Genomic DNA, 23779 nt, shown 5'->3' on the forward strand with positions numbered 1-23779 from the left:
TTGTGTAAGATATGTGTACATAAATTAATACTGTACCTTCAATTTTTAAAGGTTTTTTGTTTTTTGGTTTTTTCTAATGACCTTGGTAAGTTAGTTTCAACCACATAGGAGTTCTTCAACAGAATCAAAGACAGTCTGCTTCTCAAGCACCTGAGAAAATCCTAGCTAGGTTTGATTTTCCCAGGGGCTCTTCCTGAAGTGATGTTATCAGTCCTGGGTAGAAGCTGGACTGCCATAGTAGCTTTTCAAAATTTCACCCAGTCCACATAATCGATATGTAAAAATAACCGTAGGGCACCATTAATGTTGGAACATTCTGAAAATAACAAACGGGAGAATGGCTGCACACGTGGACACAAACTTTGTAACTGACCAGGAGCTATAAAGAGGAGAGAGCAGATTTAGGTATGAGACATTTGTTGATAAATAAGAAATTATTTTCCCTTTAATTTGATAGAGCTCACTGCTACTGAACCAGATCTCCTAAGCACCCAATGTGAGCCAGAAGGTAACTTTCCTGTAACATTCTATTTGCACATTATACTTACTGCAAACAGTCCCTACATCTAGTGTTTTATTCAATATCCTTTTAATCATCTCAAAGATGGCTATTGCTGTCAATGTGATTTGCAATAATGATTCCTCTTGATTATATTTAGTTTTAGTAACGGCATCTGTATCAGCTTGCATAACATTTTGGTTTCTCTAAGAATTTCTGGCCTTTGCTGGAGATAGTAAATCTATGATGGTTGTCCAAAACGAAAACAGGTTAGGACTTTAAGCAGGGAAAAAAGAAAGATAACATGCAAATGCCTGCAGAAGACTTTTAAAAGTGCCATTTACAACAGCCTGTGGTTGCTCACAGATCTTCCTATTTTGCTTCTCACCAGAAGAGTCAGACTCTGCTGTTCACAGTCTAAGGATGTCCCTGAAAAACCTGACATTAATTAGGAGACTAAACACATAGATTAATAGATTGGCAAAGATCGCTGTATTTTTTAAAATTAGGGAAAGCAAAGTCTTCAACAAAATATAATCCAAACTTATTTTAAACGTGTAAACCTATAAATACAGTTTAATACTTCAATCAAAACTTAGCTGGATCTCTTAAATAGAAAATATTAACTTAAGTAAATTATTTTATATTTAAATATGAATTGATAAATATATTCTACTTCTTTCCTCCTCCTAGAATTATATACATATATTTAACACAACTGAATTATAAAAGATACATAAAATATGCTTATCCATTAATTTGGGCCCTAAGTCTTATATAATCATTCATATGGTCAGATTACCTAGCTTTGAAAAAAAAACATAAAATTAGTGATTACAAGAATTGCTTTAGAGAGAACACCAGGTTGTGTAGTCAAGAACATCTTAGTTCTACATGGATTTGAAAGTGTTAAAATATGAACTTTATATATGCCTGCAGCACAATTAAGAATGCAAAAGAATGATCACTTGGAAGAATAATTAGGCCTACAATTCAACATAGATAAACTGTACTTATTATTATTATTATTATTATTATTATTATTAATCAAATGGACCATTCCTTTCTTTAAAAAGTTTGGATTGCTTGAAGTTTTCATTATAGTAAAAATAAAAAATACAAATATTTCATTTTATATGTAGGATATTTTACAGTAACTTTAAAAACAATCAGATCTCTCATTATACAAATATATTACTTTTCTCTGTGTGAAGTATATTAAACTTTCAAAAAATTTTAAAAAGTATGAGATCATTACCATCAACAGTTCAGTAATAAGTAAAATAAGCCACCACCAAATAATGTTTTAAGATATAGAACAAGTTAAGACAAAATTTTCATATTAATCTAGAAAAAATAGAGTACTCCTACAACTCAACAACAACAAAAACAAACAACCAGATTAAAAAATGGGCAAAAGACTTGAACAGACATTTATCCAAAGATGAAATACAAACGGCTGGGTATATGAAAAGATGCTCAATATCATTAATCATTAGAGAAGTGCAAATCAAAATCACAATGAGATATCCTGATAAATGGCTATTATCAATTAAACAGAAAATAACAAGTGTTGGTGAGAATGTGAAGAAATTGGAACCCTTGTGCACTGTTGGTGGGAATGCAGAATGGTGCAGCTGCTGTGGAAAACAGTAATGTGTTTCCTAATAAAAATTTAAAATAGAATTTGCATATTTATTAGTCTGCTTAGGCTGCTATAACGAAATGCAGCAGACTGGGTGTCTTAATCAACAGAAGCCTGTTACACAAATCCGAAGCTTGAGAAACCCAAGACCGAGGGGCCACCTGGCTTGGTGTGTGGTGAGGGCCCTCTTCCCAGCTTGCAGATGATGACCTTCGCGCTGCATCCAAAAATGGCTTTTCTTCTGTGCTTGTGCAAAGAGACAGAGTAAGAGAGGCTGGGAGAGGGGAAGGGGCTTCATGGGTATAGACTTGTGGTTTTGCAAGATGGAAAAGTTTTGAAGATCTGTTTATGCACACAGTAATGTACATAAACTTAGTACTACTCAATTGTACACTTAATGGTTAAGATGGCAAATTTTATGTAATATGTATTTACCATAATTAAAAATAAAAGAATGTTAATCATTTTATCAACTGTAAAAAAATTTCTATATAAACAATCCAAGTACATATTTTCAGTTGTATAATATTTCCCTAAATGTTTTCCTCCAAATTCCTTGCCATTTCTCCAATAATCTTTCTGAGATTTATTTTTAGCATTTTTAAAATCTGGATCACTAAGTTATAATTTAATCTATAAGAATATCGATATACATAAAACGTATTTTTAATTGAATGATATTTTTAAAATAGTATTTCTATTTTAATGTTCTAGGTGAGCTTTTTCTAGATCCAAGGAAATGATTTGTTTTTAAATTTTAACAAAAGTAGGTTATAATAGATGGCAATTCAATATTGTTTACTATCATGCCAATTTAATTAAGTAATATTAATATGTAACTTTTCTATGTATCACACCAAGATAGTTTCACTATTTTAGGACAGAAAATAAATAAAAGGTATCGATTAGCTTATAGAACGTAAAATAATTGAGTCTATCCAATACCACAGATCTGCATCTTTGACTTGTCAAAGCATGAGAATAACAAAAGCTAAGTGAAGCTCGCTCTGCTCTGATGGCACCTTCAGAGAAGGTTGATCTTTGGGGGCTTATTCAGGAAGAAGTTTGTTTCCTCTTGCTTTTGTGCCACCCTAAGGTCTCCTACTACCACGGCGGGGGTGCACGTGAATCCAGCTCAGATTCACAGGAACCAGCAGGAGCGGGGAAGCTCTCTGGGGAACAGACTGGCCTCCCCGGAGGGAAATGCGGGAGGAGGCACCATGGGTGTGCGGGCCTTCTGCGTTCACCAGGCGCTCTTCCTCAGCGCCCGCCCTGCTGTGGCTGGCGGAGGGACCCCGGGCCACAGTTCCCCCGCCCGCCCGGCGCCGCTAGGGGGCGCCCTCCGCCAGTTGTACCATCCTTCCGACAGTGTTGGGGGGGGCGCCCTGCCGTGGGGACCCAGCTAACCCCTGCGGCTGTGTTCGCGGCGGGACCCCTCTGGCCCGGCGCGACCGCCATCCCGCTATACTACCGGGGCGCGCCCCCCCAGGGGGGACCCCGCTAACCCCGCGCGGCTGTGCTCCGGGGGCGCGCTCTTCCGGGGGGCCACCCGCGGGCCCGGCATGCCAGCCCTCCCGCTGTGCTCGGGGGGCGCGCCCTTCTGGGGGTACCTCGCTGGCACCGTGTGGCTGTGCTCCTGGGGCGGCGCCTCCCGGGGGACCCCGCTTGCCCTGCGCCATCTCTCGGTCCGCGGGAGAAGCTTCAGGGCGCCCCGGCCTCCGCCCGCGCTCGTCTCTGCCCGGGAGGAAGTGCGGAGGCCGCCGCGGGCACCGGGGCGCGCAGAGGCTGCGGGTGCTGGGCTCCCCTAGCTCGCAGCTGCGGGCTCGGCAGCTCCGCGGGGTCAAGCTTTCGCACCCGGAGGCGGAACGTGCGGGTGCGCGCTGGGTCCACTCGGCCCAGGGCGCCCTTCTCCGCCCACCTTTCAGAGGGCCCCTAAGCGCCCGGCCGTGGGGCCTGTGAGGATCCGTCTCCAGAGCGTCGAACTGCCGCCTTCCTCCCCCGAGCCCAGCTGGCACCCGAGCAACCCGGCGGGCAGGGACGGGGTCCCAGCCCCTTCCCCGGTTGCTCGGGCCGTGCTGGAGACGTGGGCGCGCCGGCGTCCCCACCCGGGTCCCTGTTCATCCCCCTCTCCGTACCCTGAGTCACGAATGAAACCGGGAGACTGCCTACGCTTGCCTGTCCTGGTCACAAGTGGTGATTCCTACAGTCACCGGCCGCTCAGAAAGCCACACAGATCATGGAGATGGGTTTGGGGACCGTGTGACGAAGCCCTCCCCAGATCCCAAAAGCATTTGGAGGGAGCCCTAAGTTTGGAAGACCCGGAACCTAGCGGGAGTGCAGGGTGCACGTGCCAAAGCAACAAATGACTCTGTCCCCTGACTTCTTAGGGATTTTCACGGGAAGCCTGTTTATTTGCAGAAAAAAAATAGTTGATCTCTGTTACTGATATTTTCAAGCCTTTTCCCGTCCTGCTCCCCTCCCCGATCCCCAGGTCTCTGCTCTTTCTGGGTATATTCACTACAATGAGCACACACACTGTGGTCGTTGCTAGTTTCTAAAGTTTCAAGCGCCTTGATGCAGACGCGTCTCCATAAGGTCTGCTTGGACCCGCGCAGCGTAGAGCGCTCGGAGGAGGACGCTCCAGAAGGGCCACCCGAGGGCCCTAGGGGGACGGTTCCCGCTGGGGCGAAGCGGGGTCAGGGGAGGCGCAGAGGTCCGGGAGCGATCATGGTGAACCCCCCGCCCGCCCCACGCACACAGGCACGCACGCGCGCGGCACGCACACACGCACAGGCGCGCGCGCAGCACGCATAAACGCGCGCACGCACCCTGCGTGTTTCCCGCGCTCGGCCGCTAGAGGGAGGGCTGCCGGGCCCCCGCGCGCGTTGGAGCAAACATGGAGTAGCTCTCTGGCGGAGTTTCAGTTTTCTACTTTAAAAAGACTTCGAGTGATTGTGGTCCAGGGGAGTCTACCCTAGTGAGGTTGGAGCGCACCAGAGCTGGGGAATACAGGGGTTCTTGGCCATTGACAGCCGCAGGTTTCTCTGGGCTTGGGGCTCCCCGTTCTGTTACCCTTTCTTCACTGAGCTGGACACTGCAAGTCTCCGCGTGCCCTGAACACAGCCAGAACTGCTAACAAGTGTGCTCAGTTTGTCATTTCTTTCTGTCCTGAAGGAGAGTTTAGGAAGGGGCCGCGGACATGTGATTCCTGTTTTCGGAATTATTTCTCCCCCTCCGTTTCATCTTACTTTATACTTTTAAAAACACTGTCGGTGTATCATTGTTCTGGCCAAAAAAAAAAAAAAAAAAAGGAAAACTCAGCTGGGGACAGAATCAGTTATCTTACACAGGATGAAGAAACAAACTCCTTTTTCCCCCCATGATATTTGAGTTAGAATTTAATTCCTCGACACCAACCTGGAAATAAGAAAAAATCTTAGAGAATGCCACTTAGAGTAACGTATGAGTCTAAGAATTGCTACTTCCCTGTGCAAAGAAAGGTTCGTGGGTTCCCAATGGGCATCTAAGCATGAAAATCATCTCAGAGAAAAGAGTAAGGATCATTGGAACTTTTCGAGGAGCTTCGTGTATTCATAGGATTCTGAATCAGGAAGGAAGCCTGTAGGGTTAGGGGAAGATGTGAGATTGTCAGGATTGGGATTTCGAGTCTGGGCAATCCAATCCCGTTCACCTAACAGGCGTCCCCGTGGATTTCAACTAACTTTGCAAAATGAATCAGAATGATGACTCAGACCACAGCTAAAGAGGAGAGTGATTTCCCTGAAAACCAGGTTTGGAGCGCTTCGGTGACCCAATCCTGGGTGCGCGCGCGCAGAGTGGTCAGATCGCTCCGCACGCAGCTCAGGCTCTGCTCAGTTCGTCAAGAGCACCCACAGCACAAATGCCAGCGGAAGACGGTTTGTGATGATGGGCTTGAGGAGCTGACACTCCGCAGCGCCCCCAGCCCTGCGTACTCCCCGAAGACAGCGACTTTCCGGGCGCGAGCAGATATGCGCGCTCCAGCCCGCGGGGCGGGCAGTCTGGGCGCTTCATCCCGCCGGCTCAGCTGGTGCTGACGTCCGCTCGGGCCCTTAAACGTGTGGGTCCTTGCGCAGGAGGGAGCACACTTTGTAGCAGTTACTTTGCCTGAAGGGAGTCGCTTCTGCGCTCCTGCTCCCCTCTCTCTGTTTGCGCCGCGTCCACGGCAGCCTCTCCAGCGGGAGGCGCGTTTGGTATTTGCACCCCAGGAGAGGACTTGCGGTGCTTCCCCAGCCCTGTGCTTTTCCTGTGGGCTCGAGGACCAGAGCTGACGAGGTGCGCTCGTGAATGGCCCAAGGAGCAGGGAGCTTCGTCTCCTGAATTTTGGGGAGGGGTGATTTTTACCAGAGCTGGTGAAAGCGTCCTCTCCGCCCCGGCACCTGCAACTTGTTTTGGTGTCTTCTCAGTCCTGCGTGTGCGGTTCCAACGTCAAAGTTTTCCCTTCCTTCCCCGAAAAATCTCTGGGTTCTATCCATCCACCTCCCTCGCGCGGTTGCGGCCAGGCCTGCTTGCTGCGCGGTGAGTGGATAGTGAGGCGCTCCGTGTGGCGGCGGCGGCGGAGACCGGAGCGATCAGCCAGAGCAGGAGAGAGGAGCTGCTGCCGGGCCCCTCGGTCACCCCTCGCCGGGAGAAAGAGCTGCGAAAAGCGCTGAGCAGGAGCTGGAATCTTCTGGGACGCGGGTGCCTGGAAACTGGATTTAATCCCCTTTTTCTCTTGTGGTAACTAATCGAGACCAGCGCTTGGCACGAGCGCTCTGCGGGACCCAAGCTCCCGGCTGCTCGGGAGCCGTGTGTCCGCTGCTGCGGAGGGAGCGAACGGGAGGACGCCGCGGATGCTGCTGGAGCCTGGAGGTAGGCTAGGGGGTGGCATCCGGGTTGTAGCGCTCAGCCTAGATTCCAAAGCGGTGTCTAGTTTCCTCCAGCTGAGGCTGTCCCCTGTCCCTCCTTTACCACCGCGCCCTCCCCGCGTCGGATTCAGGCTCAGGAATCACTCTCAAGGTGGATTGCCTTCCACCGCTCCTCGCTTGAATGCCTCGCTCCTGGCACTGGATGTTGGGGGTATGTGGGCTTCCCGGGGAAGTTGAAAGCTTGCAGATTTTGAGAAGGTCCAACTTGATTTCATTCAGTTTCTTAAAGGATGTGTTTCCTGTGGGCAAGAATTATGGGAAATAAATGTCAGTGTCATATACAACTGCAATCCAGCTGAGAAATCACCTTCATTTTACCCCAAAAGTTTTCCCCATGCAAGTTTTCCTAATGTCCGGATGTAATGCATGGAGGCTTGGCTTGCTTTATTACAGAAAAACTGGGGAGGAGGCTCCCCTATTTTTAAAGTGCAGTACATCAAGGACATTGTAACCAGCCTGCCTGCCTGTCTTCCTTCCTTTCCTTCCTACATCTCTTCCTCCCTTCCTTCCCTCCCTTTTCCCTATGCTGCCCATGTAACAAAGCTTATGAACGTAGAGAGAATGGAACACTTTTACAATCTGCAGGAATGATGAAATACCTTGCTGTTTCCAGCCTTGCCCAAAGTTTTTATTTAAATACCTGATCTTTTTTAGTTAAAAGAGGTAATTTGGGGTAAGACTGAACTAGTATCTGGGGTGTAACTCAGCATGGTAAGATTTTGTATATTGTGTGTGTATTTGATCCCTATAGATGCATGTTAACTAATGACATAAATTGCATGAGGATAGAAACAGCCCTTGATATTTTGCCAAACAGTGTTTTTGGACTGTGGGGAAATTTTAAAAAATCATTCTCAAAATTTACATATCAAGAATATGGATGCATAGAGGAAACCAGAAAGGTAAGTTAACTTGCAGAGAGAGGGTGGTTTCTTTGACAATCACTGGGATTTCCTATCTACAGATGGTAGTCAGGGAGATAAATGATCAGTTAGTATTCCCAGCTTGCAGTACCTGAAAGGCTGCTGTTGCATCTCGTTTCTGACCTCATTTATGGGAATAGAACTGTGTTGGATGGGTTGATTTACTTCCTCACGCCCGGGTGCTGTCCATGCCAGGATGTCCTGCAGGAAGAGCTGAGGTCCAGGACCTAGCCCCAGGCCACACTGCCAGGTCCGCACTACAGGGAATCCTTCACAGGAGCTGCCACCAGTGGAATCTGGAGCTTCTCCCACTCCTTCCTCCACTGCTTTTCCTCCCCCTCTTGCTTCTCTGCACTTGTGGCTTCCAGTGTGAACCTCAATGTCTGTGTAGTAAAGCTCTGTCCCTAGTGCGTTCCTTCTCGCAGGGCAGCCCTGAGCTGGGATTGCTCTGAACTGAAATGTTGATACCCCAGGAGTAGATGGTGTGCGCTTGTGTACTCAGCAAGTGTCCTGCTATGCCAGGTGTGGGGTGGGGGCGAGGGGAAACAGCACTACTAAGCTAGGAGCATGGGTCATACTGAAGGAAAGTGGGGGCAGGGCAGACAGGAAGGAATAGAGCTAGAATTTGAGGGGGGTGTGTGTGTGGAGGTTGGATTCTCAGCAGGAATCAGTCTTATCTTAGATCTGCATGAGCAGGTTCATCGCAAAGGTCAGACTCCTTGCTTGATAAATGCTTTCAAAAGAACTGGGAATCCCAAGGAAATTAGGGGCTCTCATTTGTACTTACGGACTTCTGAATAAACTCTGTAGTCTTAGGGTCTAAGACAGTTTTTGTCAAATTTTAGTGCCTAAGGATGCATAAAAATGGAGATTTATGACCCCAGACACATGAGAAATTTGTTCAAGAGGATCCAATTAACTGCATGTTTAACACTGTGGGTGATTCCAGTTCTCTAGCTCAAGAATTACTCTGTGAAAAATACAGGCTTAGCGTTAATGAACTTGCTTTTAGGGAGGGTATCATGTTAATCTGAGGTTTTTTCCTAGTATTTGTTATCTTTTTGAATTTTCCTTGTTTCCCATTATCAGTGTCATTTTTTTGGTCACATCTGTCCTGTTAGGAGATGGCTGTTCTCAAATATCAAACTTCCGTTGTTTGTGGATTTGAAATGATGGATGGTGGCCATTTGAGATTAAAACCAGGAGGCACTAATGTGCCTCTGTCACTGAGGTGACAGAAATGCTTCAGGATTGAGATATTATGTCTAAAAAAAGACAATGTACTTGATGGTTTGGTTAAGTAAACATGATTATCTCTTCTTCACCAGAGGGAGGCCACTTTTTAAAATGTTAATCTTTTTATTTCATATATTTACATATTTACATTTTTTGCTAGTAATGCAAGTAATTCAAGTAGCTTACATGATATTATAAAGGGAGAAAGTGAACTTAAAAATCTCTACAATCAATGTTTTCTACTTTCTCCATTAATAAAACTTAACAAAGGACATAAAAGTGAAGGAAATGAAAAATGAAAAAAAATTGGTCGTTTTTTAAAGTCTTATTTTGCAAGTGACATTTCCATGAAATTCTTAATTTTTCCCATTCTTTGCAGCCAGAGCAAGTTGATCATTCATTGTCATGGTCTTCAAGATGTGTGGTGTTCATTGACATTTTGTTATCAGAGTTCTCATGTGTGTGTGTGTGTGTTTTATCGTGCTTTCTCTACAATGTGGCTTGTAAAGAACACGTTTTCACATTAGTAAGCACTTAGAGCTTTCTATTACTAAAAAGTTTGCAGCATAAAAGCACAACATCACATATGGTTAAAGGAAGAGGATATTGTATTTGCTTATTTTCTTTAAAAAACCTCTTTATCCAATTGTGTATATATGTGGGTTGACTACTATTTTAAATTATATACATGTTGCAAGTTTTTGAAAATGCAGCTTGCATGTTTTAATAACACATGACCTCTCAGGTGATTTACAGCAGAGATTAATATGAATTATATGTTAATTTTTGAATTGAGTTTTGTTTTTGTTTTTTGTCGAAACTCCAACAACCTCTTTGGATATTTGGCTGATGACACGCTAAGATGGGGGAAATCTGGGAAGGAAATCACAGAACTAGTTTCATCCTAGCAAGATAACCTCAACCTAAGAAAGCTGTGGTTTTGCTTCATATTAGCCCCAAATCACAGATGTTATGACTGATTCACAGAGATTGAAATGTAGTCCACATGTTTCAGGATTCCTGCCACATTTTAAAGACTTTTTGTAAAACGATCACATCACTGATAGCAAAGACAGTCTATTTCTGTGTTTAAAAAATATGTGGAATTTTACTTAGAAAGTTCTGGAAACTTCTTTTCCTCTTATATAGCCCCTCTCCCCATGGGATGAAAGAGAGAATAGCCCACATGATGGCACTATTGTGATGAATAATATTTTACATAATTCTACCCTTGAACTGTCTTTAGCTACACGTATAGCAATGGAGACATTGGACTTTTCTCTAATGATAAATTTTCTGACAGTATTGTCCTAGTAAACATACTATTTATTAGGTCCGAGTGCCCATTGTTGCCAAGGATGGCCTTTTAAAAAAATGATTTCCCAATCTCTGTCCAAGAAAACCTAGAAGCCATGTCTCCTATGTTTTTTCCACTCTCCTGCCCTGTGTTCTGATGTAAACCACTCCATAGATAGAAGATATTATCTCTTAGAGTGATTTCACATATACTAGATAAATACTTTTCTCGTCAACTACCATGTTAAATATATTCTCATCTTTGTTCTATGTTCTTAATATCAGAATGGCTCCTCTTTGCACACCATCTGTGTTTACCTCAAATTCCTCTGTGCTACCAGAAAAAATCCATTCACACTAAGTCAGTGACCTAATGGATACCTTAACAGGTCATTTGCATTTTAATAGAGGGTCTCCTAGAAGAAGACAAATCCTAACAGGTGTTTCCTGTAAGGGTTTTCAGGTCTTTAGACAAAAATTCCTAAAAGTTAATGCTTATCAGACCACAGTCACAGGTGTATGAGGCCAGCTCTACAGCCTCTTCCCTATTGGTCATCTTATGACCGGCGTGCCAGAGCCTCCCAGAGACTTCAGTGCACACAACAAACCAGTTAGGTACATCGCTGAGATGTGGACAAGAAAGGCGGGCCATTACCACTAATCCAGGGACTAGGGACACATTAGGGAGACCACATACTAGATCCTGTCTTTCTTGGTTTGCCGTTGGCATGGTTTGTCAGTGGGATCACACTAGAAGACACAACTATGGAAGAAAGAACAAATGGAAGGCACAGGAGAACTTACCGTGTCTGATCCAGTCCGTATTGTCTTTGAGAGTGGACAGAGGACATTTGTGTACCTGTATCTTACAAGTCTTCTTTTGCCAGACATTTGAGAGATTATCTCATAGGATGGCCACTGCAAGTTTCATTCCTGATAAAAGAAATTCTTCATTCTTTTCTTCAATTCTTAAAATCCTAACATAAATGTCTTCTAAGAATTGCATCTCCTTGGTTACTGATAGAGCAACATGGCTGTGGTAGGTCAAGGACTTCATTTAAATAAAATGTCTTAAAACTGGTGTGAGAATAGTCTCCAGACTGTGTCCTATAGCTGCACACAGTAGGGTAAAACAGAAATGCTGGCTTCCGTTTTAAAGATGAATAAAACATTAGAAGTGGGGCGCCTGGGTGGCTCAGTCCTTAAGGCTCTGCCTTCTGCTCAGGGCATGATCCCAGGGTCCTGGGATTGAGCCCAGCATCTGGCTCCCTCCTCCACTGGGAGCCTGCTTCTTCCTCTCCCACTCCCCCTGCTTGTGTTCCCTCTCTCACTGGCTGTCTCTATCTCTGGCAAATAAATAAATAAAATATTAAAAAAAAAAAAAGAAAAAAAAATTAGAAGTGATTTCTGTGACTTAGGTGTTTTCTAACATTCCTACAGTTATTATTTGTGAATTACTCCCTTAAATACCTACCTCTTCTCAGTGATGGAATCTTTTCATGAATGAAGCAAGGAAGAGAAAGGAAGCACATCCAAGATATTAAGGAACAATGTAAAAAAAGGCTCTTAAAGTTATTTTCTAATATTGTTTTTCTTCTTACATGCTTCAGGTAACAATAAGAAGATTTTATGTATATTTTAGAAATACATATATTATATATATATATATATATATATATATATGTATTAGAACTTTCCTGTTGAACTTTATTCTCATTGCCATATTTATCCCTTTTCATTTGAAGCCCTCTCCACATTGCTATCAAGGACAGACTTCTCTGAGAAATTAAATAGTCAATTATGGGTTAATCTAATGGTTTGATTCAAAATTCCTTTCTAAGAATATTTTTAAAGCGATAACTAACAATCAAATAGGTATAAGTTAAAAATCCATAATGTTCCAGTTCTTATTTTTTAACTCTGCTAAAACATGTAAGTCAAGTGTTCTTCAAATTATTTATTCTGTACTTTCTGATAGATTTCAGTGTACTTGGAAGAGTAAAAATAATTTGAATTCACCAATATTGTGATTTAATCATTTGATGGATCAGTGAAATCTGCATTTTTGAAACAGTACATAACTATTTAAAACAGTATTACTGTTTTAAAAATAATACTGTAACATTAACACAATATACATTATTCAGAACAATTTTTAGGTACTGCAGTATATATAAAATTAGCATCTGCATAACATTTTATGTTCTCTTAAATGAGTTTATAAATGTTAAAATTTTAAATTATTAAAAGGGTCTTTACATACAAAAATGTATATATAAAGTTGAGCTGATATCATTATTTGCATTATATTTTATAAGGTTTACAGGTGTTGAATCCTGAAAAATTAATGCCAACAGAAGTGTTACAGGTGTTGAATCCTGAAAAATTAATATAATTGAAAAAATAACATACTAATTACTATACGACAGCTAAATTTTTTTTTTTAAAGATTTCATTTATTTGGCAGAGAGAAAGTGAGAGAGAGAGAGCACAAGCAGGGGGAGCAGTAGGCAGAGGGAAAGGGAGAAGCAAACTCCCCGCTGAGCAGGGAGCCTGATGCGGGACTTGATCCCAGGATCCCGGGATCATGACCTGAGCCAAAGGCAGTGGCTTAAGCATCCGAGCCACCCAGGAGCGCTGACAGCTAAATTCTATATCAGCTATGACTTAGCAATAAACCTGGAGACCTAATACTCCATTTTTTGAGGAGTGATATCATTTCCTCTAAAAAGTATTATACTGGCTTATTGAATATGCCATGGTAAATTTTTAAGGTACAAATATACATTATTCTTGTTGGTCACTGTGTGACAAGGTGAGGGAATATAATTTGATTCTATACTTTGGTATCTAGAGGTATAAAAATAATAACCCTATGCAGATATGCACGACATACACACACATATACATGCACAAATAATGATTTCTAAAGAATGCCCGTGGTCACCAGACTCCCCACAGTTATTCATAATCTAAAATATATGATGTGTGCTTAGCTCTAGGTATTGGTTTTCTGTTGGCATTTAGAATCCATCCGGCCATGACATACTGATGACATTTGGCATGGATTAAGGAATTACAAATCCAATTATAAACATTGTTTCCAAAAATAGCAGATTAAGTTTGGTAAAAATGCAGTGAGTCTGTGTTCATTGTGAACATATTAATTAAAAAGAATGGTGGAGTAGTACTTTTACTCATCTTTCTAATGGGAAAAAAAGACCATATGCTTAGAAATTCATCTTAGGAGGGCTCTAATTGCTCTAGGCAAAATTTAATAAATAAAAAGTTGCCCAATGAAGACTTACTGTAATGATACTGTAACTGATTAAAAATTATGGCATTCCAGTATTTATAAAATAAATATTACATGTAACTCCTACATTAAATACTGCTCTAGAAAGCCATATTTTTCTGCACAATAAGTAGTCAAAAACACTTTGGAAATTTAAAAAATATGTAATATTTTTATTTTCATACAATAACTATGCTTAGCCTAAACAATAAATTATAAGATTAGCAAAAGTAATAATAAATTGTCATGTGACAATTTATTTTATGCCAGTTATTATTTTAAGAATTTTACATTTACCTACTCATTTAATTCCTATTAACTTCATAAAGTAAATCTTATTATTTCCCCAATTTATTGATAAGAAAATGCATGCTCAGTAAGGTTAAGACCTTGGGCTGAAGTCAGCCAGTAAGAGATGGAGTTTGAATCAAGAGTCCGTGTTCCTGACGTCTGCAACCTCACGGTTCTTGATGGTGGTTATAAATGCCACCAGCCACAATTTAACACTGCTGGTAGACACTGCCGACTTCACCTCGAGCAGTGTGTGACTGCTGATTGCCAGCACCTGTTTTACTTTGAGGATTTTTCTATTCTGATACAGTTTTCACGTTTATTATATGAAAAAAAGTACTGCCCTCAACTTGTGATTCTGTGTTTTGTATTTTATAGGTTAATTGTATGACTCCTTTTTTTTTTCTTCACGAAGGAAATTCTTATTTTTAGCATTTAAGTAACATGGAATATTGAATTCAATACATCAACATTATGTGTGTGCCTTTTTTTGTAAGGTATAAATACCTTTTTCTGAAAAAAAAAAAAAAAGTTTCACCAACCAGAGTATGTTGACAATCACACATTTAGTGTTTTCTGGTATCTGATCTGTAACTTAATTCTGAACTCTCTTGAGCTCCTTTCTGTTTCCCAAGGCTCAGTACAAGTTCTTCATCCTGATTCTGTTGTCCTCACGTTAGGCATGTTCTCTACATGTGTGTTCATCCAGACCCGGCTCCTGCAGATCAGGTGGTGTTCTGGATGGCACAGGTCCTAGCAGACTCACCTTCTCTGGGCCTTTTTGGGTCAGTACAAAATACAGGGTGGGTATTTGCACTTCCAGGCTCCGCTGTTTAGTTGCTCTGAAACTGGACATTTTTCCTGAAAGCGTCTTTACTTCATTTTCTTCCTGACAGGACCTCCTGAGTGTTAACAGACTTTAATGAGATAATTCAAGGAACGTGTTTATGGCCATGCTTGACACACAGTTCAGGCTGCTGAAAGGCGAACATTTTGAACAAGTGTTTGGAAAAGTATAGTAGAAAAGTATAATATCACATATGACTATCTGGTAGTTTTATGTGCATAGAAATATCATCTTACAAATAAAAATGCATGTCATGATCCAAAAGGGAAAACGTGTATTTTTATATATTTAATTGAAAATACAATTGCTATTGTTTATTTGCTTTTGCTCTTTGGACAGTCTCAGGCATAAGAAGTTTTCCAGCATTAGGAAAATAGATTCACAGACAAAAAGCTACCACAAATAACACCTGACCTTAGCTCTTGTGAGAGATACTTGAAAAAGTTTTACCTAAGAGAATATTCATAGTGAATGACTGGTTCAATTTAAAATGAAACAACAAAACAAGACCGATGAACGCAGAGATGGCAGGTTTATGGGCATTCAGCATTTCCTTGGCTTTGAGTAGCTGCAACTAAAAAATAAATACAAAGCAATTAAAAAAAAAAAGCAACCTGGCTTTTTCCTAGGATTGTATTTATTCGGTGTCCTTATCCTTGTTGAAAACCATCTGAAATGAAAGCACAGTTATTAGAAATAATTGTGTTTTTTTTTTTTAAATAAGGATTCGGTATCCTACCTTGATTTCATTAGAGTTACATGTCTTTCTTTGTTCATTTGTTTTTCAGAACAAAACAGTGGCCTTCAGGCCTCTTTACTACTCAGTAGCATCGATTAAAAGTTAGAATAGAATTAACTTAAAAGTCGAGAAGGAAAACAAAGTCTTAGAATTGTGTTCAGTTCTAAAAGCTGATGACTCCCCAAGAGAGATTCCTGTCTCAGGTGAAGTCTTCAGCCTTGAATGTGGGGCCAAAGAGTTGGGCCATGCTGAACGGAAGGATGTAATGTAATCAAAGCTTTCCCAATTTAAATGGTCATTATCAGATAATTAGGAGGGTAAGAATTAAAAGGCAGAACATTAGAGAAGTTATTAGACTGCTTCCCTCTAAAACAATATGGGACCAATACCATTTCTCTGATTCTGCGTGCATCAATTGTTAGAGAGAGATTGTAAGGGCAATGGGTTGCACTGTCGTGGGACTGATTATGCCAGCGAGACATTTGATGATGTAATCCCGCTGGCACTCATTCATCTACAGACTAATAATTTGCTTTTTTGTATTTCTGAACAGCAAAAATATGGGCACCTTATTGGGCTTTCATGAACACATTACCTATTGCTTTGGAGTCCTTTGTTGCTTGCAGTAATTGTAGTGATTATACCTTTTTATTAGAGAAGCATTAGTAATATGAGTTTTCTGTAGTATAAGTCTCTACATGGAGTCTCCTCTTGATCTAGAACTTACAGATAAAATCTATCTGCTCTACGTCACATTCAAAGTATAATATGAAATAGGGACAAATGATTAAATAGAATAAACACCCCTATTTGGAAAGAAAAAGAATGAGATGCGTCTCAGACAATGATCTTTGTGGGATATTCCATTTGGTTCCTGCTTGCAAACTGACCATTTATTCCCAGAGTCATCTCTTCCTTGTACGAGCTTCCCAGTGCAGGTGCCGGCTGTCCTGCACTACTGAGATCCTGTGACCTCCCCATAGTTCTAGTACCAGGGCTTGGTTAGGTAGGGCTCATGTCCAATGCTGTCTCAGTGCACAGTGGGCTCAGTGGTCCCTCGCCATGCCCCCTGGGTCACCTTCCCAGGCTCCAAAACGATTTTCTTGCTTTTCTGCCTGCGGACTCCTGGGTGGGATTTTGCTACAACACACCTGACTTCTCAGTACCAAGTTCAGTATCACTCACAGTATTATTTTCCTTCCTCCCGCTCCCACTTTCAGAATAATACATCCCAATAATGAAATCTAGAAAAATAAATAAAGAAAAAAATATGTTATCAATCCTACCATTGAAAGATATCCTTGCTCATTTCTGGTGGCCTGTAATTCTTTGTCAAACTCATTTTTCCTTTACTTTTATTTATTTGATTTGATTTTATTTTTTAGAGAGAGCACATGTGCCTGCATGCAAGTGAGCTAGTGTGGGGAATGGTGGTGGGGGTGGGGGGTCAGTGGAAGAGAGAGAATCCCAAGCAGGCTCCACATCCAGGATGGGGGCTGGATCTCACCACCCTGAGATCATGACCTGAGCCGAAATCAAGAATCCTAGCATAGCCAACGGAGCCATGCAGGCACCTCAAGCTCATTTTTCCTTTAAATAAAATAGATGGCTTTTGTCATTTATAAATTTACTATGAACATTTTTATGACAATATTTTTCTGTCGCACCACATTACGCAGTCCCATGATCTGAGGTCGCAACCTGGTGTTGGGCTGAATTAGATCCAATGATGGATTTTGTGGTTACCGTTCACAGTTTTTTTAAAAGTTGTCTTTGCTGTTGATACTTGTAACTTGAAGATTTTTGGAGTTTTCTTCTTCTTTTGAAAATATGGAAGATTCAGAAATAGTCGGTCAGCTTTGCTGCAGGGTAGGAGATGCTGCGCCAGGGGCATGCTTCTCCATATTACATCCGTCACCACCCACCTTGGTCTTACGTACCCCTCCTTAGCGCGGCATTCGTTTCACAGTACTAGAAATATTGCTTCTAGAAATATCTATATATCACTGGGTGTATGTCCTCAATTATTTTCTTCTTCTATATTTCTAGAGGTAGAAAATTATTGGCTTAAAGAATATACAAAGAGAGGAAGCAATTTACACTTTCACTAGGTTAACATATTGCCCAATTTTTTGCAATTTTACATTGTGTCTTTTAATGGTGAGATTGATTTTAAATATATGATAATTTTTTTATGTACATTTATTTTTGAAATGACTTCATACAATTTTGAAGTTTTCCAAATGATTTATTTATATTTCTTATTACTGTTTTTCACAATTTGACATCTTTAACTTTTGTTGGTATATTTGAACATATTGTTTAGATTTTTATGTTAGATCTATTAATATTTCTATTACTTTTACCTTTCAGGATTTGCATAAAGAGCTCTTTTGTTTAATTATTTGAATATTCACATTTATGTCTTTTATTTATAAATTTTGTTTTTATTTCATTACAGACTGGGTTAATTATAATGTAAGCTATTATAGGGATCTGATTTTTTAAAAAATTTCCAAATAATCAATTAGCTAATGACCATTTATGGAACAGTTTAAATTATATAAGAATATAGTTACAAAATAATGTGAAGGCTTCCTATAAGAGGAAAATTATTTCATGTTCTTTTAAAAGGCATACTTTGCTTTTATTTGCATAAGACATCTTGTGTATTTTATCAGCTCTTATTAATGGGCATTATGTCACCCTCCTACCAAGATAACCTTGGATGTCCCACTAACTTGTACAACTAATATAGTACTCCTTATTAAGTCAAACTTGACAAAAGGCTATAGAATTCCCCCAGGATGATTGTTAGAAATAGATTGAGCACTTTGGTTTATTTAAACACTGATGGTTTGAGGTCGATCATACAGGAACAATGACCAAACCACTTTTAACAAAATATATATTAGCAAATTTTAACATCAGCAGAAAATGTTATTCCTTCAAAGGTCATTCAAATTCATTTCCTAGTAATGGTTATTTAAAATTGTGTTCAAATTTTATGTGGAAATCACCTTCAGAAGAGTATATTTTGAATTATTTTAGTATAGGTCATTTCTGTTAAAGAAGATATATTAGAATGAAACTGTCTAACAAAAATATTTCTAAGTCTTGCTTTATCACCCATGCATTTAAAACAGTAGAACAAATTCCTTCTTATCAAGTATCAAGGTAACTACTGGGTGTTCTTTCCAATAAGGTAGACCTTTTTATGTTTCTCTGTGAAACCAAAAGAGCTGCTATAAAATTAATGAGTATGTTTGAATTCATTACAATCTGTACAAAGAATGGCTCCCTCTGTCTGCTGGGTCTCTATTCTAAAATGAGTTTAGGAAAACACACATCTCTATTTTAGGTAATATCTACTCAGAGGAGTTTACACTCATTCACTGTTAAATAGTACCCCTTCAGCATTTCAAAATTAAAATAAAACTTCAATAATTTAAAAAGTTTAAAAAATAATTTTCTTTTTTCTTTTTTACCTTTCCTATTGGAATAGAAATATATACCATGCCTTGATTACATACCACTTATATCAATAATGGGCGGGAAATACATTTAATAATTGAAACTTGCATTAACATTTGTCTTTTGAATAATGCATGTCTTTTTTATTCTGCTTGGAGCTACCTGAATAAGACCTTCTAGAGGATAGGGAAGAATAATGCTAGGGACTTAGAATGGGAACTGTTATATCAGCAAGACACTTAGTTTGCAGAGCGTCTGCAAGTTCAGAAAAGCAGGAGGAGAAATTAAGATCATTGTCACAATTACCACAAATAATTATCTTAATATATATAATGTGTGTTACATTTTGCTTTCTACCAAATCCTTTGGATAAAAGAGAGGAAAGGTATTGTTGTTTCATATAGAGCTTACCTGTTTGAGAGTTGAATTACTTATTCACATGTTCCAAAGTATGAAAGTAGTATATGTCCCAGTTACGCTTTTTGTTGGCACTGCCTCTGTGGTGCCCACACACTCTGGCGAGAGAGATCACGGGAGCCTGGGAACCCTGTACGGTGAGGTGGTGGCCAGACAAAGTCTGTGGTGCCACCAACTCCCTTCAGAGGCTGTAGGTAATGAGCCGTGAGCTATCTTTACCTGGAGATCAAGATAGAAGGAGGCGAGGCCACCCAAGGCAACACTTGTCATGGATTACCAACCAGACCCATCTGGGGATTCCAAGAGAACTCTGTTTTGGGAATAAATATGTGTTGGAGAATCTCTACTTTCTCCATAGAGAGAAACTACTGTGATATGATAGCTTGAGAGCATTGTTCCGTAGCTTATTTGATAATGAACTTTAGGTGATTGTTTTAAAGTATAAAGTGGGAATACTTGAAATCAATGAAATCAAAGGGGAAACATGCAGATTTATTAAAAGCAATGCTCCAAGAGTTTAAGCAAATTACCATGAGTTATAGAGACATGAGTGAGATACCAAGATTTCTGACTTTGTTTTTAATATTTTTTCATTGAGACAATTCTGCCATTTTGTATACAGTACTAGAGCCTAAAACATACTTATCCTTTGCTAGTTTGACAGATTCTAGTTTCAGGAATTTAACAAACACCCTTGTGCATATGTCATTCACCTTAAATCGAACTCCATGTTTTGAAGGTTTTAGAATATCTGACTTTCTTCTTCTGGTACTATCATACGTAGCTGATTAGACAATATAAGGTTATATGCAGCACTACCCCCAAATTCCTATCTTAGGGGGATGCGTTCTTTTGGAGATACTATATTTAATTTTTAATTTCCAGGAAATACTTTGGCATGAATGAAAGAAAGTAAAAAAGTCTGAATTAAGAGCTTTGTATTCTTGGCTCAGCCTTGTTTTTTTATCATTTCTCTAATCTTGGATAAGCCCTATAAAATTTCTGAATTTCAGCTCCAAAATGAAACAATACAAAGACTGAGTTAAATGACCTAACATGTTCCTTCTAATACTGACATTCTTTGATTCTACAAATAGGCATTTTATTATTCAAGAATATCTTCTCTTCTGGTAACTTGCATGAAGTGCTTAGGAATGATTTCACTTCTTTCAGCTAAAATTCCATATTAGATTTAGGTATATTACACAAACACTCAAATGCTCCATTTAGATGTCATAATGACAGAATTCTGGCAAACTGTTGAGTGTGTGGGTTGTTGTTACCCCATAAACACTCAAATCATTAGACATTTTGATGATGTGCAAGGCTGACTCTGGGGGCATAATTGAGCTGTCATTGAGCACTGTCAAAATAAATGTCTAATCACACCATTCAGGAGGTTGACTGCTGGATTCTGAACAGAACCTTTTATGCTCTTAAGTAAAACCAACAGAAAAGTCTTAGCCCTCCATTTAAATAGCTTTAGGATTTGAAAGAGCTTGCCGTATTTAATGAAAGCTTCAGCACTTCGAAATGACTTGTACTTCTCCCTTACCATCTACCAGAATGTTGTTTTCCCCAGCTTTAAGACCATCTGTAACCGAGACTGGAAGTTAAAGGAGATAAAAACCAGTGAGTTAAAGCCAAGCTCAGTCATCAGAATAGCTTTTTCCCTTTCAGTTAGCTGCACATGTGAATAATCACAGGAAACCTCAGGGTAGAAAACCTGTATCACAGTGAATAATGAATGATTTAGTTCTAATTAAGAAGTTTCCTTTTAAAAAGAACAAGTGTAACCGACCTCTTAGGAATAAATTAAAGTTAGTTTGAAAATGTGGTTTTGCCGAACACATTTGAACGGGTTTTCCTTCAGTTTTGGGGAGTCCCTGATATTGACTGTTGGGCCTTCCAAGGTTTATTTCAGAGCTGCCACTTCCTCTTGGTTTAGAGTCAGCCGTGGAATCTCCAAGTGATAAGTTTCAGCCAGGAATTTTGCTTGCTCATTTATGTTTGGTGTTATAATTACCTGAGCGATATCTCCAGAAGTTTTCACTATAAAGCGCATAATGTTTGAAGAGCATATCCTATTTTGCCTATTATTTAAAGATAGTGTGACTTTTTTGCACCTTATTATGACAGCTTAAATACTGTTTATAGAGCCATTCCTGCTTGCTTCTGTATCAGTTAACAAAGTATGATTGATGTTTATTTTCCAAGTCTTAGTTTTACAGAGCAGTTCTACACATGAAACTTCTGTGCAGAATAGCAAGATTATTTACTGTGAAGTGTGAGTTCATTTCATGAATTATTTACTGTATCATACATATGCTTGGGCATAAGCATACTATCATACTGTTTAGAGATAGCATGATTAAATGTCTAAAGGGTTTTCATAAGTGTTAATCTTGCATAATCCATGTTATGTATGGGCAGTGAATATCTGGCTTAAATATGTGATTATGATTTTATATGTGTGTATATATATACACACACGTGCGCACACACACACATATATGTAAAAGAAGATGCTTTTCATTTAGACATGGGATTCCAATGGTTCGATATACAGGGAGATATCAAGGTCTGGACAGTGAGTACAGCTTTCAGTAATTACCTAGCAGACTTTTACAGATGACAAAGCACTTTCCATATATTGCCCCACATGATTCTTAGGACAGCTGTGAGGTTGTTAGGGCAGGTATGATTATGCCTACTTATAGACATAAGGACCAAGGTTGAAAGCACACTATAAACCCATTTCATGCAGTAATCCCAGAGCTGCCATTGAGAACCACATCTCTTGAAATCTGGTATAGTGTCTTTTTTATACAGTGCAGTAAATTTAGGTTGGTTAAGGTCATCTGAAAAAGTGCAAAATCTCCCTCATGTCTTTTGCATATATGAGAATTGCCCCTATTCGCAATCAGTTAAGATTTAATTTTTATCTTCTAGAATAGCCTATTGTGAAGAATTTGGAAATGAACATAAGTTCAGAAAAGAAAGCTTCCCAAGTATTGTGTGTGTATTATATATAAGTATATACAAAATATCTGGGTAACTTAACATACATAATATGTGTATTAGTTATGAATATCCATATTTTGAAATCTACTCGTGTGAAAACTGATCTGATTTTTAACTAGCCTAGAAAGACAGAAAACGAGCTGGTGAGAATGGAACCGTTTCTTGACTCCCAGGAGTCAGAATCTCACAGAGGTATCTGCACTCCCATGTTCACTGGAGTTTGGGAATGTTCCCTGATTGACATCACTTCTTGTTAAGTGTTTGGTGGAGTTTACCAGTGAAGTCATCTGGTCCTGGACCTTTTTTGTTGGGAGACTTTTGATTACTGATTCCATACTATTCATAGGTATATTCAGATTTTCTCTTTCTTCATGATTCAATCTTAGTAGGTTGTAAATTTCTGGGAATTTACCCATTTCTTCTCAGTTATCCAGTTTGTTGGTATATAATTATTTATAGTAGTCTCTTAGAATTCTTTATATTTCTGCAATATCAGTTTTACATCTCCTTTTTCAATTTTAGCTTGATCTTTGTTACTATCTTCCTTCTGCTAATTTTGGCCTTGGTTGGTTCTCCTTTTTCTAGTTCTTTGAAGTGAAAAGTTAGACTGTTTATTTGAGGTCTTTTCTCTTTCTTTAGATGTTCACTGCTATGAACTTCTCTCTTACAACTGCTTTTGCTTCATCTCACACATTTCGGTGTGTTTTTGTTCTCATTTGTCTCAAGATATTTTTCGATTTCTTCCTTGATTATTCAAGAGTATTATTTAATTTCCACATATTTGCTAATTTTCCACATTTTCTCATATTATTGGGTTCTAGTTTCATACCGTTGAGGTTGGAAAAGTTGTTCATAATGATTTTAATCTTCCTAAATTTGTGAAGACTTTTTTGTGAGCTAACAAGAGATGTATACCGGAGAATGCCTACGCATACTTCGGAAGAACGTGTGTTCTGCTGCTGTTGGATGGAACGTTCTGTATGTGTCTGTTTGTTCCCTTTCGTCTAAAATGTAGTTCAAATCCAGTATTTCCATATTGATTTTCTGTCTGGATGAGCTCCCCACTGTTGAAAGTTGGGTATTGCATTTCACTACTATCATTGCATTGCTGTCTTTTTCTGCTTTCAGATTTGTTAACATGCTTAAT

General features: G+C 39.8%; 1 protein-coding gene across 1 annotated transcript in view; it reads left to right on the plus strand.

The window, feature by feature from the left end:
- The first annotated feature begins 5993 nt into the window (after positions 1-5993).
- Positions 5994-23779, plus strand: part of PCDH15 (protocadherin related 15) — a 1630853-nt gene continuing 1613067 nt past the window's right edge. Inside the window, exon 1 of the mRNA XM_087863140.1 lies at positions 5994-7034. The gene's annotated coding sequence lies outside the window, so the exon portion shown is untranslated. The remainder of the gene's footprint in view (positions 7035-23779) is intronic.

This window comes from Ursus americanus, chromosome 6, assembly GCF_024610735.1.
Source record: "Ursus americanus isolate L20-20 chromosome 6, mUrsAme1.1.p, whole genome shotgun sequence".
NCBI lineage: Eukaryota > Metazoa > Chordata > Mammalia > Carnivora > Ursidae > Ursus > Ursus americanus.